This window comes from Oratosquilla oratoria, chromosome 9 (genome assembly GCF_046742065.1).
Source record: "Oratosquilla oratoria isolate Oo_2021 chromosome 9, ASM4674206v1, whole genome shotgun sequence".
Lineage (NCBI taxonomy): Eukaryota > Metazoa > Arthropoda > Malacostraca > Stomatopoda > Squillidae > Oratosquilla > Oratosquilla oratoria.
In genome coordinates, this window is record NC_134785.1 from 29,162,714 (window position 1) to 29,177,172 (window position 14,459).

Below are 14,459 nucleotides of genomic sequence, written 5' to 3' on the forward strand. Positions count from 1 at the left end.
AATGTATGTTTATATATATATATATATATATATATATATATATATATATATATATATATATATATATATATATATATATATATATATGGAGAGAGTGAGCAGTTTGAGGTAAAGGTGGGGCTTCGCTAGGGATGTGTTAAGCCGCCTTGGGTGTTCAATTTATGCATGGATAGGGTGATGCGAGAGGTAAACACAAGGGTAATGGGCCGTGGATTGGAGATGGTTAAAGAAAATGGAGAAAAGTGGGAGATAAGCCAGTTGTTGTTTTCTGACGACACTACTCTTGTGGCGGGATCAGAGGAGGGATTAAGGAAGTTAGTGACAGAGTTTGGGAATGTGTGCGAAAGAAGGATGTTGAAGATAAATGTAGCCAAAATTAAGATGATGAGACGTGCTAGGGGAGAATGTGACAGCAAATTGTAGGTGAGTATTAAGGGAGAGAGACTGGAAGAAGTGGATAGTTATAAATATTTGGGTGGGAACGTGGCGGGAAAGACAGGAGTGAAGGTGGAGATAGAATATAAATTGAGAGAAGCAAGTAAATGCCTTGGGGGATTAAAAAGAGTAATGAGAAATAGACATTTGGGAATGAATACTAAAAAGAGATTGTATGAAGGAGTGACTGTGGCGACAACACTGTGTGGGGCAGAAACATGGAACATAAGAGTAGAAGAGTTTGAATGTGTTTGAGATGAGGTGCCTGAGAAGTATGGTAGGGGTAGGCTGGATAGTGTGAGAAACAAGGTGAAGAGGAGAGCGGGAGGGGAAATGGAGTTGGGAGATAGGATTGATGAAAGAGTATAGGGATGGTTTGGATATATGGAAAGAATGAGCGAAGAAAGATTAGTGAAAGAGATGTGGAAGGCAGAGGTGGAAGGAGTGAACATGAGGGGTCGACCAAGGATGAGATGGATGGATGGGGTAAAAGGGGCATTGGGAAAGAGGGGAATGTCTGTTGAGGAAGGGAGAAGACAGAAGATAGGGGTGAATGGATAATGCTATGATGCATGGAAGAGAGTGGGAGGAGGGATGGGATGAGGGAGTATATGTGAATGATATTTTGACGCATGAGGGGACGGAGAGAGGGGGTCGCCGATTAAATGAAGCGGCCTTGCTGTGGATGTGCTGTATCTTGCTACATTGCTTCTAACCCAAGGTAGTGGGGAGAGGTGCAGGGATGACCCGTCATCCAGGAGGAACAAAGAAAAGAGGGAGGTAGGGTTGGTGAATGGGAGTGGAGTATGTGAGGATGAAATGGGTGGGAGTGGATTTATACCTTTGACTTTGGCTACCTCCCTTGTAAGGGGGAAAAGTCGTTGGTATATGTATTGTTATTATTGTTGTTATTATTACTATTATTATTATCATTACTATTATTATTGTTATTGTTGTTATTGTTATTGTTGTTGTCATTATTATTATTGTTGTTGTCATTATTATTGTTGTTGTTGTTATTACTATTGTCACTATTACTATTATCATTTTACCTTTATAGGCGTAGTGTGATCTGGGAGAAAAATGAAGGGGAGCCACACGAATGTTAAGAATTCATGAAGGAGGAATGGAATGGAAAAGGTTGAGAACCACTGATTTAGAATTTATACCATTGAATGTGAAAGTGTGATGTTTAAAATCATTAACATTGCATGGATATTGGTATACAAAGGTGACCTCTCGGAGGGTATCTTTCAGAAGGTGCTGTTCTTAATAACGAGGTTCTCTTTTCATGGTTTTGTAGCAGATAATATGATTAAAATTGGTGTTGGGGTTGGTGTGGGTGACGTCTTATGTGATGCTTCTGTTTCTTTCACTGCACCACAGGACTTGATTGTATGTCTGTTCTGGGTGCAACCAGGCAATTACACTTACCTTAAAGAAAAAAAAAAAGATCCAAAGTTGATAAGGAAGTGTCCTTGACACGAGTCCGTAGGTCCTCACAGCTTTTGTTGTTCTCCGTCGCGCCGCGATAGAAGATTTCATTCTCATGGGTGTCGGAGGCGACGGCCCCTGAAGGGAAGGAAGAGGTTAGGTTAGGTTGAGGTGGAGGTTGGGTTCGGCCCTCTCAGCCAGCTGGAGGCCCTCTTCCCTCCCCACCTCCACCCCCCGGGATGAAATGAATCGACTGTCGTCGGCCGGGACCCAAAGTCTGAAAGCGCCACTGTTGGTTAGCGTTTTTCGAGATGCATGTCCTCACCCAACCTCTATGGCGCAATACTCTCTCCTGGTATAGGAGCGTTGTCTATCGCCGACAAAATACTATAATTATCTTCCCACCCACCCACTCGCCTTCCCTTTCGAAATGTACCAGCCTTCAGGTGAATGAAGTCGACCGACCTTAGCCAAAAACAGTTCTGTTAAGAGGAGTCGCGGGGGTCAAAGGTCACTGTGTTGTTTTCCTTAGGATTGGTCGTCCCTTAATTCGTATCGTTGTTTTCTTAGTCAAGTCTTTGTTTGGCAGAAGTGAGCAGAGGGTGGCAGATGACTTTTTGGTCCATCACGAAGCCGACTCCGGAAAGAGAGAGGGAAGAAAGTAGGGAGGGAGAGGGCAGAGGGGACGGAGTATACACTCCTTCTTGAGATGTACTTCATCTGAGGGCCCTCATTTCGCCTCATATGTATGAATAACATTGGGCAGAACAAAATCGACAATGTCACAGTCACCGTGTGGAAGGAACGAGGGGCAGACACGCCTCCGCTGGCACAATTGACTGAAGTCTCACTTTGATTAGATTAGTTTAGTCTACTATTGGATAGGTTAGTTTCAAGTTAGGATAAAGCAGATTAGGTGACTAGCAACTATCCACTGGAAGAAAGATGCGAACAGGGAGAACTGTCTTGCGAGCACATATTTCTCAAAAGTGCAAGAAAGGACAATTATTTTCTTTTCGATCTAAGTAAAAAAGGGTGGCCCTTGCTTCTCCAGGATACTTCGCCAGATGCACTGGGATAGGGACGATGAGAAGCCTAACAGAATATTACCATTCGATTCAATTTGCAAATACAGTAATATGGATGGTTGGTTTATTCAACGAGGATGTTTTGATAGATACAGAGGAAAAAATGAGCGAGGAGTTTGATAAATATTTTTTCTCAGTATTTACAAAACCAAAGTTAGATATGGGGCCTGATTGCAACCCGATCTTCAGTGGGGAAGAGAGAGATAGACTAACTAGCATCAGCATTAGCAAGGAAGATATAGTCAGATATATATATATATATATATATATATATATATATATATATATATATATATATATATATATATATATATATAATATACTTTAAGACACAAAATCCCTGGGTCCGGACGAATCTTTTCAGAGAATATTAAAAAAGTACAAAATTGAAATCTGTGAGTTAACGGAAATATTTAGTAAATCGGTTGACAATGGATTCGTTCCTATTTCTTTGGGGGCAGGCAAACGTTGCTATTGTGTTAAAAAAGGGTGATAAGTCTTCTATGCACAACTATAGACCAATCAGTTTGGCGTCGCTTGTAGGTAAAATGCTGGAATCATTAAGATCAAATAGTAATAAGGAACATTTATCGAGGCATAATCTGATTCATGACTCACAACATTGTTTCACCAAGGGTAGGTCATGTGTAACCAATCATTTATCCTTTTACACTAATACCTACAAGGCGGCAGATAACAATGATAGTTACGATGTTATATATCTCGACTTTAGCAAAGCGTTTGACAAGGTGCGCCACCAGAAACTACTAAATAGAACCAAAGCCCATGGTATAGGAAGAAAAGTGTTTGAATGGATAGGAACGTGGGTTAGGGACAGGAAAAAACGGGTCACCGTTAACAGTGTAAAATCCAAAAGGGGTAGTGCTATGAGTGGATTTCACCAGGGCTCGGTTTTGGGTCCTTTATTGTTCATTATGTATGTAAACGACTTGGACAACGGGATTAATAGTGATGTTAGTAAGTTTGCTAATGACACTAGAATAGCACGCTATATTAGGCGCGAGAAGACGCTGGGATAATCCAGCAGGACCTTAATAAACTATATAATCAGTGAAATGGCAAATGGACTTCAATGTCCCAAAGTGCAGTGTGTTAAACGTAGGATTACACAAGTATGCTAACAAATATAATAAAGATAATGCCATATTGAAGGAAACAGAATGTCAAAGAGGCTTAAGAATGTTAGTGACTTTAAGTCCAGTAAACAGTGCTTTAGTGCCAGGAATAGAGCTAATAGGGGATTAGGATTTATTGTTAGGACGGTTCCAAAGTGCAGAGGTAATCATTAAACTCTATCTGGCGATGGATAAACCCATTCTTGATTATACGGTACAGTTTTTGTCTTCGTCCTATAACATGGACATTACCGTATTTCCCGGCGTATATGACGAACCCTCGCAACCGTATTTTCCAAGGATGTTTTGTGGAAAAGATAGTGCGTTTCATCATACATTTATTGAAAAATGTTTAGTGGTTTTGTAAGGAATATATATAATTCTGTGTATGAAATAGAATATTGTGACAGTATACCGCGATAGGTCATCAAGTTGACGCATCAGTGTTAGCGCACCATCGCAACGCGATGGGTTTGTTACCATCTACGCATTGCAAATGGCTGACAGGCGGATGAAAATTTAACATTCCTTTAAAATTTTTAGGATTTTTTTTTATTTTTTATTTTAGATGATGATCAAATGTTTCTTAAAGGTAGTACAGTCGTTAGATGATGCAAGACATATATCAGGTGTGGGTTGTTTATGCTGACAAAGGAGGTGATATAATGTAAGTTTCCATCATAGCTGCCGACGTATCGTAAGAAAATTTTCGTGTGTGATAACAGACTGTGATAATTCGGTTTGTTTTCAACATTTCATTATTAGTAACACAATATACTGTAACAAATTGGCTTGTTTTCAATATTTTATCATTAGCAACGATTTGTATACATAGCGAGCTTGCCCAATATGCTCCTCTGCCTCCCTACCCTACGTCATTTGGTTTCTCATCTGCATTAAATGGGCACATTAGACGCGAGGCAATTTTTTATACATTCAAAAATAACAGAGTGCGTCTTTCGTATACTCCAGCAAATACGGCAATTCACTAGAATCAGTATAAAGGAGAATGACCAAATTATACAAGGGCTTAGGAACTTCATACGAAGACATACATAGCATCTTAATTTACACTTTCTGGAAAGACCAAGATTGCGGGGTGATCTAATAGAGGTATTCAAATGGGTCAAGGTTTTAAACAAGGGTGATAGGAGCAAGGTCGTCATATTAAGATAGCAGCACAGGACTCGTAGTAATGGATTTAAATTGGATAACTACAGGTTTAAGAAGGAAATGGCTAAGAACTGGTTTACCAACAGTGGTTAAGGAATGGAATAGACTCAGTAACCATGTAGTGAGCGCCGAAGTAATTGGTTGTTTTAAGGGATTAGATAACTTTATGGATATGGATGAAATGTGGTGAGGTACATGAAACTGCCTCTTGCAGTCTCCTCAATTCTTTGTTCTTATGTTCTCTGAACGCCTATAAAGCAAGAGGATAAAATCGTTGCCCAGCTTATCAGCTGGAAGAATGTTCGGTAAGGCCAGAGGAGTCTGGTGGGTGGGAAAGAAGTGGTGAGGTGACAAGCTGCAGGGGTAGGGGGTAATTAACCTGTTTTGTATGAAGTCAACCCAAGAAAGAAAGAGAAAATAAAGAAAATGAAAGAGGAGATAGATTAATAGATAGGTAAAGAAATAAGGAAAGGAAGGGAGGAAGAAAGAAGAAGAAGAAGAAATAAAAAACCTTCACCGGGAAGGGAAGAAAACGAAACACAGGTATGTAGAAGAAAAAGTCTATTCACTGTTTCAGTGAGGACAGAAAGGAGGTTATAACGAATCAATATCAAGGGACCTGAAAAGTAGGGGAAACCAGTCCTTGGAGTGCGACGACGACAATTGTGCCCTGAATGTCTAATGGGAGGAAGGGAGGGGGGGGGGGCGGTAGGAACATAACCCCCTATTTCTTCCTTCCTCCCTTCGCTTTTCCCTCCAGCCAGCCAATTCAACCACGGCCGATGGAGGAGGAGGTGAACCAAAATTCCGGGCAAGCAAACAGTCAGGCGGGGGAGCGGGCAAGCAGGCAGGCCCCAATCAGTCGTGGGAATGTCTTCATTGGGGTCGCGACCGAGGGTGAAAGCCTCTAGACTAGGTTTTCTTAAAGTAGTGCCTCAGTACCCCCGGGGACTATCGAAACCGGTCCTGGGGGGCATCCAAAAAGGCATTCTGGGAAATAAATTAGTTCTTGTGTAAGAATTATATTTTTTCATTTATTGAAAATATAAAGTCCCTAGAATTTGTTCATAGCCGTCTTGTTTTCTTTTATTCAATAAATTTTAATCTAATAGTGGAGAGCAGTAGTCTAATATATGAGGTTGACTTGGAGTTGAACTTTGGGGTTTTGGGGCTGAAAAACTTTAAGAAGCTCCAGACCGAAGGTCTAGTTCGTGAGGCACCTTCGTGAGGTCGAGTTCGAGGCTTGTTTCCTCCAGGTCAAGTTGAAGATTTGGCTTCACGAGGTCCAAGCTAGAGACTTGTCTTCTCGAGGCCGATTGGAGACCTACTTTCGTGAGGTCGTGCTCGAGCTTTGTCTTCGTGAAGTCGAGTTTAAGCCTTGTCTTCGATAGGTCGAATTCGAGAACAGTCTCAAAAAGCTCGAGTTTGAGAGTAGTCTTCGCGAGATCGACTTTGAAAATTGCTTTTGCGACTACGAATGACTGTTTTGCTTCGCGAATTTAAGTTTTATACTTCAATTTTCAAGATCACGTTCGGTATTTGTTTCTTTAAGGTCAAATTTAAGACCTGTCAAGTGAAATCGAGTTCAAGCTTTATACTCGTGGGGTCGAGTTAGAGACTTGTCTTTGTGAACTTAGTTCGAGACCTGGCCTACTGAAACGAGTCAGAAAACTGCCTTTACGAAATCGTGTGCGGCACAACTTGTCTTCGTAAGAGTCGTTAATCTTGCAGGCTACCGCCGTGAGATTATTTTTGGAACCTTAGGCACTTTAAGAATTTTTCTCTTCAGCCGATGAAGACTATAGAATCTGAGAAAGGGTCCGGCTCTCCTCACATTATGCAAATGTTGCCGTCGCCGCTGCTGGAGCCACTTCAACACGTACTTGAGAGCCGCCGTTGCCGCGGCAGCACAACGGGCCGTGCTCTTGTTTGTACTCTTGTTTGCCGATCTGCTTCGGGGGTGCTGCGCGGACCTGCTTCAGGGTGGGGAGTCACTCCGTTACTCACTTGTTTACGGTCTCGTCGCGCTCCAGTCTCTGCCTTCCCCCCCCCCCACCCCAGCTTATCCCCCCTCCCATTCCTCATCTTACTTCTCCCGATGCTTGATTTCTTTCCCTCACTGCATGTAGGGCGACGTCTGCTTCATTCTTCTTGTCGCCAGAGACGGTGCCTCAGGGTGGGGTTTGGGGTCAGGGTTGGGATTGGGGGATAAGCTTCCAAAGAAAACGGAGCCTCCTATAATGCGCGAGGAACTTCCTGAAAAACGGACTCGTAAGGACATCTGAAAACCTATATTCTTTTTTATATCTGTTCACCTATGTAGCTAAGTATGACAATTGAAGAGCAAGAGACAGGTCCCCATAAGTATCGTTCCCTTCCTGTATACTACAACTAGGTAAATACATCTGGTTTTACAGGAAGTCCTGGATACCATCTGCGAACATGGGCGAATGCACCCAAATATGAACTTGTGGATAAGCACATACGTGAGCTTGTACAGATCTTGCAAATAGCAAATTGACTTGATTGACATGCGTTGCACTCAGCTGGCTTCCATCAGCCTACACTAGTTAAACCCGCTACCTTCCCTCTCCCTCCCTCCCTCCCTCCCCCACTACCTTGAGCCGGAACGGGCGCTGCCGACGCTCTCTCCTGCATTCCTCTTTTCCTTCCGCTCTCTTGCGCTCTTTAACCACATACACGAGAGCGCACACACACACACACACACACACACACACACACACACACACACACACACACACACACACACACACACACACACACACACACACACACACACACACACACACACACACACACACACACACACATACACACGCATACAAGAAAACACATACATGTATACACGAGCACACAAACACACACACATGCACAAACGCGTGCGCGTATTAGCGCTTTGATGTTGTCTTCTATCATTTTTTCTCGTTACTTACCACCGCAACTCCCACCCGACAAGAAAAATGACGGAAGACACCGCTAATATTGGTGGACTTGGAACATCTTCAATTCCCGGCTCGAGCCTCAGACGAAAGCCTTTGCAATCCTCCCGCCGTTGAGGTCCAGCTCGTTGGACGCCACAGCCACAGCAGCATCGACTTTGGTCAAAATCTCGTTTCGCGTAGTGTCTCCTCTCCTCTTACAATTGAACTCATATTTTTTTTAGCCAATTACAATTTTGTTATCTCATGCATATTTGTGCTGATCTACGCAGAAATCTGAAAGCATCATCAAGAAGCTCATTGATACAGAAAAAGTTGCAATATTCAATTAATTGATATAATCTAAGCATAATAATGTTCTGTTTACGACTCGCGGCGGCGCAGGGCAAGCGAAGGCGGTCGAAGCTGAAGTTCTATGAGTGAAGGGAGGGAGGGGGGAGGGGGAGCGGGGCGGGGCAGGGCAGGGCAGGGGGCTCCGTTCAGTCTATACCCGTTGCATTGAGAAATGGCCGTTAGGGCGGAGCACTGGGAGTCCCCCTGTGGTGCCACATATAATTATTTCATAATTTTATTTTATTTTATAATTCTATTTTATGATTTTATAATGTTGCCACATATAATTATATTATAATTTTTTGTCACACACCACCACTGAAGTAAAAATCAAAGCAATGTTTTCTATACAAAGGTTTTGTTTCCTCGAGTCTAGACATGGCATATGAGGAAGAGAGAGCGACGTTGCCGCTACATATAATCTCTGGCCCCGCCCCCCTCACACTGCATTCAGAAAACATTACATCCACACGCACGTTCTCGCCATGGATGCCCATGTGTGGCAACACCGGCAAATCTCCTAGCCACGCCTTAGCGGTCATTTCTCGTTGCGCTGACTATAGCATCGTTTCATCCCATATCATCCCATGTGCAACACACTTCACTTCCGTTTCGAGAAATGGCTGCGTCCACAACACGCAGAAATAGTTGTATTATTCACTTTAAGCTCCATAAAGGATGGTAATAATTTCTGTAATGCCTGGCATTTATTTTATATTATTTGTTTGTTATTATTTGTCTGTTTGATTATTATTATTTACTTTGTTTTTATTTATTACTGTTTATCTGTAAACTTACTGTTATTTCCTATCTGTTTGTTTATTATCTAATTATACCTATGCATTTATTTATTTTATTTATTACTAATTATAATTTTTTTCTGTTTACTTATTCATTTATCATTATTATAAATTTTTATTGCATCTGACCTAGTTATGGACCAAAAGGTCTCCTGTTGGCATGCTCCTCCTTTGTAATCCTTTGTATTCTTTTATGAATGGAGAGACATCTCCACTCAAAGATGAATGTCGATAATTTTGAGTTTTTATCCCATCTTTCCGCTACTCCCTCTTAGATCTCTCCTTTAATTCACCTCTATGGCTCTACTCTAATCTCACTTCTATGGCTCCTGGGAAAGAAAATTTGGTTTTCGAAGACAACATACCCCTCTAAGATGAAAGCACGTGGCCATTACTGTGCGTTGCGCTGTGTTTTGTCTTGTCATCCAGCACAATCATTTTTCACTTTTATGTTTCATTATACGTCATAACTGTGATGTGTAATTTAGATGAATAGCTAGATTGCAGTGATGCATTGCACGCTTGATCTAAGACCATAAATGTATTAATGATTGTTAGATTAAAGTGAAGAAACTTGCTAATCATTCTTTTATTAACACGGGCAAGCAAGTGCGCGCACCCCACCCCCCAAGACACACACACACACACACACACACACACACACACACACACACACACACACACACACACACACACACACACACACACACACATCCCTCTCTCCTTCCTCTCCCTCCCTCCCCACCTCTCTCCCCCTCCTCCCCTTCTCTCCCTCCACTCTCTCTCTCTCTCTCTCTCTCTCTCTCTCTCTCTCTCTCTCTCTCTCTCTCTCTCTCTCTCTCTCTCTCTCTCTCTCTCTCCCTCCCTCCCTCCCTCCCTCCCCCCTGCATCAGTGGGCCTCCTGCTGCAGAGCCGTTGCCCTTCCCGAGACAAACATAGAAATGTTTCTGGAGGGTTTCAGTGCGATCTGAACTCGATAAAGATCTGAACTCGATAAAGATTTCATTCCTGATTCGCTGTGGGAGAGGAGGAGTTGCTGTGGTTTTGGTGGAGCGTAAAATGTTAACATGTTTCAAGGTCAAAACGTGGAGGATAGTTAACGGTCACCTGCTTGTGGGCGGAAAACTATTGTCCTCTGAGAGCTGCTTTTCAAGAGATTGCGTGAGGTCATGGTAATGTGATTCTGCTGGGCAGTTTTAGTTCTGCTGAGGGAAAGCCCCTTCGACCCAATGGCGAACTTGTAGATTTTATTCTAGCTAACGCCGTCTAGTGCGGTTAAGATTCGTCTTAGTGACGTCACACTTTTCGTTTGCAATTTATGTTTATCTATTCTTTTTTTTTTCACGCTCCATTAAGATCTGAGCATCTTACCTTAAAGAATGAGTCTAGGGAACATCCATACCTTTTGAAAAATAGGGGGGAAAGACGAAATTCGCATAGTGTATCTTTCTCTGCGACCAGTTAACGGAAATATTTAATAAGTCTGTAGACACTGGTTTTATGCCTATTGCTTGAGGGTAGGCAAAGGCTGTTACTGTTAAAAATAAAGGAGATAATTCGTCTATTTGCAACTACAGGCCAATCGGTTTGATATCAGTTATAAGTAAAATGCTTCAATCAATTATAGCTAATAGAATCAGAGATCACATCGAGAGACATCACTTGATTTGTGACTTACAGCATGGCGGTAGGGGTAAGTCATGTGTAACAAATCCTCTGTCATTTTACACTAATGTCTTCAAGGCGTCAGATAACAATAATAGTTACAATGTTATTTACCTTGACTTTAGCAAAGCGCCCGACAAGGTTTCCCATCAGAGGCTTCTAAATAAAGTCAAAGCCCATGGCATAGGAAAATTATTGACAGAAAACATTGGGCCACCATAAATGGTGTAAAAACTAAATGATAGGGGGGTTCTAGTGGAGTTTCCCAGGGTTCAGTTATGAATCCCTTATTGTTCATTATGTATATAAACGACTTGAACAATGGGATCAATAGTGATGTTAGTAAATTTACGGACTAATTCTAGTGAATTGATATCCATTCTATAGGACGGAGACCAAAAATGTACCGCATAGTCAAGGATGAATCTAACTAACGCCAGACAGAGTTTGATACCTCTGCAGTTTTATTCGCAGTGGTCCTAGCAATTAAACCCAATGGTAGCACGCCTAATTAGGCCAGGAGAAGACGCCGAGGTTCTGTAGGAAGATCTTAACAAATTGTTCACATGGTCGGTGAAATGGCAAATGAACTTCAGTATCTTAAAGTGCAGCGTGTTAAACGTAGGTTTACGCAACCCAGAAAACAGGTATACAGTAGCTTAGATAACACTTTTTTAGAGGAAAGTGAGTGCGAGAGAGACTTGGGAGTTCTAGTGAGTCATGACCTTAAATCCAGGAAACAGTGAATTGGCGCATGGAATAGGGCTAACAGACCATTGGGTTTCATTGCTAGGACCACTACGAATAAAACTGCAGAGGTATCAAACTCTATCTGGCGTTAGCTAGATTCATCCTTGACTATGCGGTACATTTTTGGTCTCCGTCCTATAGAATGGATATCAATTCACTAGAATCAGTACAGAGGAGAATGACTAAAATGATATATGGGCTCAGAAATTTATCTTACGAGGAGAGGCTTAGCCACCTTAACTTACACTCTCTGGAAAGACGCAGAGTGCGGGGTGATCTAATAGAAGTGTTCAAGTGGGTCAAGGTCTTTAACAAGGGTGATGCGGACAGGGTCATCATATTAAGACAACAGGGCAGGACTCATACTAATGGATCTGAAGTGGACAATTTTAGATTTAAGAAGGAAATAGGCAAAAACTGTTTTACCAATAGAGTGGTCAACGAATGGAATGGATTTAGTAGCCATACAGTGAGCGCTGAAACTATTGATTGTTTTAAGAAAAAGTTAGACAAGTTTATGGATGGGGATGATTGGTGGTAATGGATATGGAACTGCCTACTGTAGGCCTTATGGTGTCTTGTAGTCTCCTTCATTCTTAGGTTTTTATGTTCTTATGGCTTTCCTTTAAAACGAAAGCGAAATAGAAAGGGGGCTATCTTCGTTTTGATTTGTATGTGTCGAGTGTGGGTGTTTATTTATTTATTTATTATGTGTGGTACTCCGATTGTTTTTGAAAGGACCGTGACGTCCTTCCAAAAATTATTACGTAACAATCATGTGATGATCACGATTGTTGTTGTGTCAAAGTGTTTTGCCCCGTCAGACAAATGACCTATTTTCATATTTTTTTTCTTCATGCCCAGTCTTTGCACTAATGAAGACATAATTCATTATTTCTTCCGAGTGTAAATCATGAATGCAGCCTTTTCACGAATAAACCACCTCATTGCTAGAAATATGCACGCCTCCATCACGGGTTTTATAAATAAACTCTCAACAAGAATAAGATTCACGCACCTGTTTCCCGGACTAGGCTACCGTAGGTAGGTAGATAAGTAGGTAGGTAGGTAGGGGGGCTGGTTGGAATAACTGAGGACTACAATGCAACACGTGGGCGAGATCTCCAATCCCGACTTAGGTCCAACAGACAGGTTAGGTATGGGAGACCATTAGGTCAGTGTAGCCCAGGTAGCATTATGGGTCTCCCATCCCACCAACGTCCACAATCTTGTCACCCATTTCTGTAGTCGTTGGGATTTCTTTTCTAAGGAAGCTAATGTCAAATTCATTCAGTACATTCAACGTAGCAACCATAAACCAGCCATGAAAAAAAGTGTCAGAAGGGAATCCAGGTAGCCGAACTAAACCCCACCTCCCCTTTTTAAGGGTAACAGCGAAGGAGATAATGTTGGCAGGACTAGGCACCAAAGTGAAATCATCTCGGTAAAACACAGGGAACGCAAATTTTATACATTTGGCTGGTTACCATTCAGGTTTTCGCCTTGGGAGTGGATGTGTGTGTGTGTGTGTGTGTGTGTGTGTGTGTGTGTGTGTGTGTGTGTGTGTGTGTGTGTGTGTGTGTGTATTCACCTCGGATCTGCTGCAGCCTCTTTTCGATACAGCCAGACACCACCCTACGGCAGTGAGCTCAGAGCTCATTATTAGCAGATCTCTGGGTAGGTCTGTGTGTGTGTGTGTGTGTGTGTGTGTGTGTGTGTGTGTGTGTGTTGGTGTGTGTGTGTGTGTGTGTGTGTGTGTGTGTGTGTGTGCACGCGCGCGCGAAACCCCTTAGGTCTGGCGACGTCATTTATAAATTGCTGGGAGGTGATTCTTTACACCTGAGGGTGTGGGGGGGAGTGGCGGCAGGATCGGAACAACTTGTGGTCCAGTTCGATTGAATTTCTGTGCCGAGTCTGCCTCTTGTTCTTGTGCAGTCCCTTTGATGTCTTCTAGAACATCTGACTCTCACGTGTTCATTCCGATCAGAAGAGAGATACACCCGCCTCACCCTGCAGATGTCAAAGAGTCAACCGAGCACTACCGTCTTTTGTAAAGATTCGTCAGTGCGTGCGGCGGGCCATGTTGCATTTAAGTTTTGGGAGCACTGGTCTTGCACATCTAAAGCCCGTTTTCACGGTCAATGAAGCTCTCAAATAGCGCGCTGCCTGTCAGGTATTTTATCATGCATGTGGGGTGTTGTACAGCCCTTTAACTAGACAGAATTGCCTGGAGATGGCTGGAATAAAGTTTGAAGTTTGTCATCGGAACGATATCAGACAAACACATGCAAGTGTATCCTTGAGTACACGCATCCTCTATAAATTTCTTTAAGTCCTCTCATTGCGGCCTCAGCGTCGCAACCGGCCAATCACAAGGTGCACTTGTAATGAAAATGTTATCGTCAGAATGGTGCTTCCTCCATTGGTTTCCCCGGCAGAATTTTATCGGAGTTGCCTTGACCTTGGCGTCTTACTAAAAACACCAGCAGCAGCACATGAGTAAATTCTTTGGCTGCGAGAGAGAGGTCTGCCTCGGTTGAATGGAATGACATCGTGGGCGGCGACGGCGACCAAGACAGCCCTCCTTAAGTCGGTCATGAGAATGAATGTACACCTCGTCACTTCCGACGGTGAATAAAATAACCTTTCAAATGACAAGATGAAATTAAAGTACTATATTTCGGG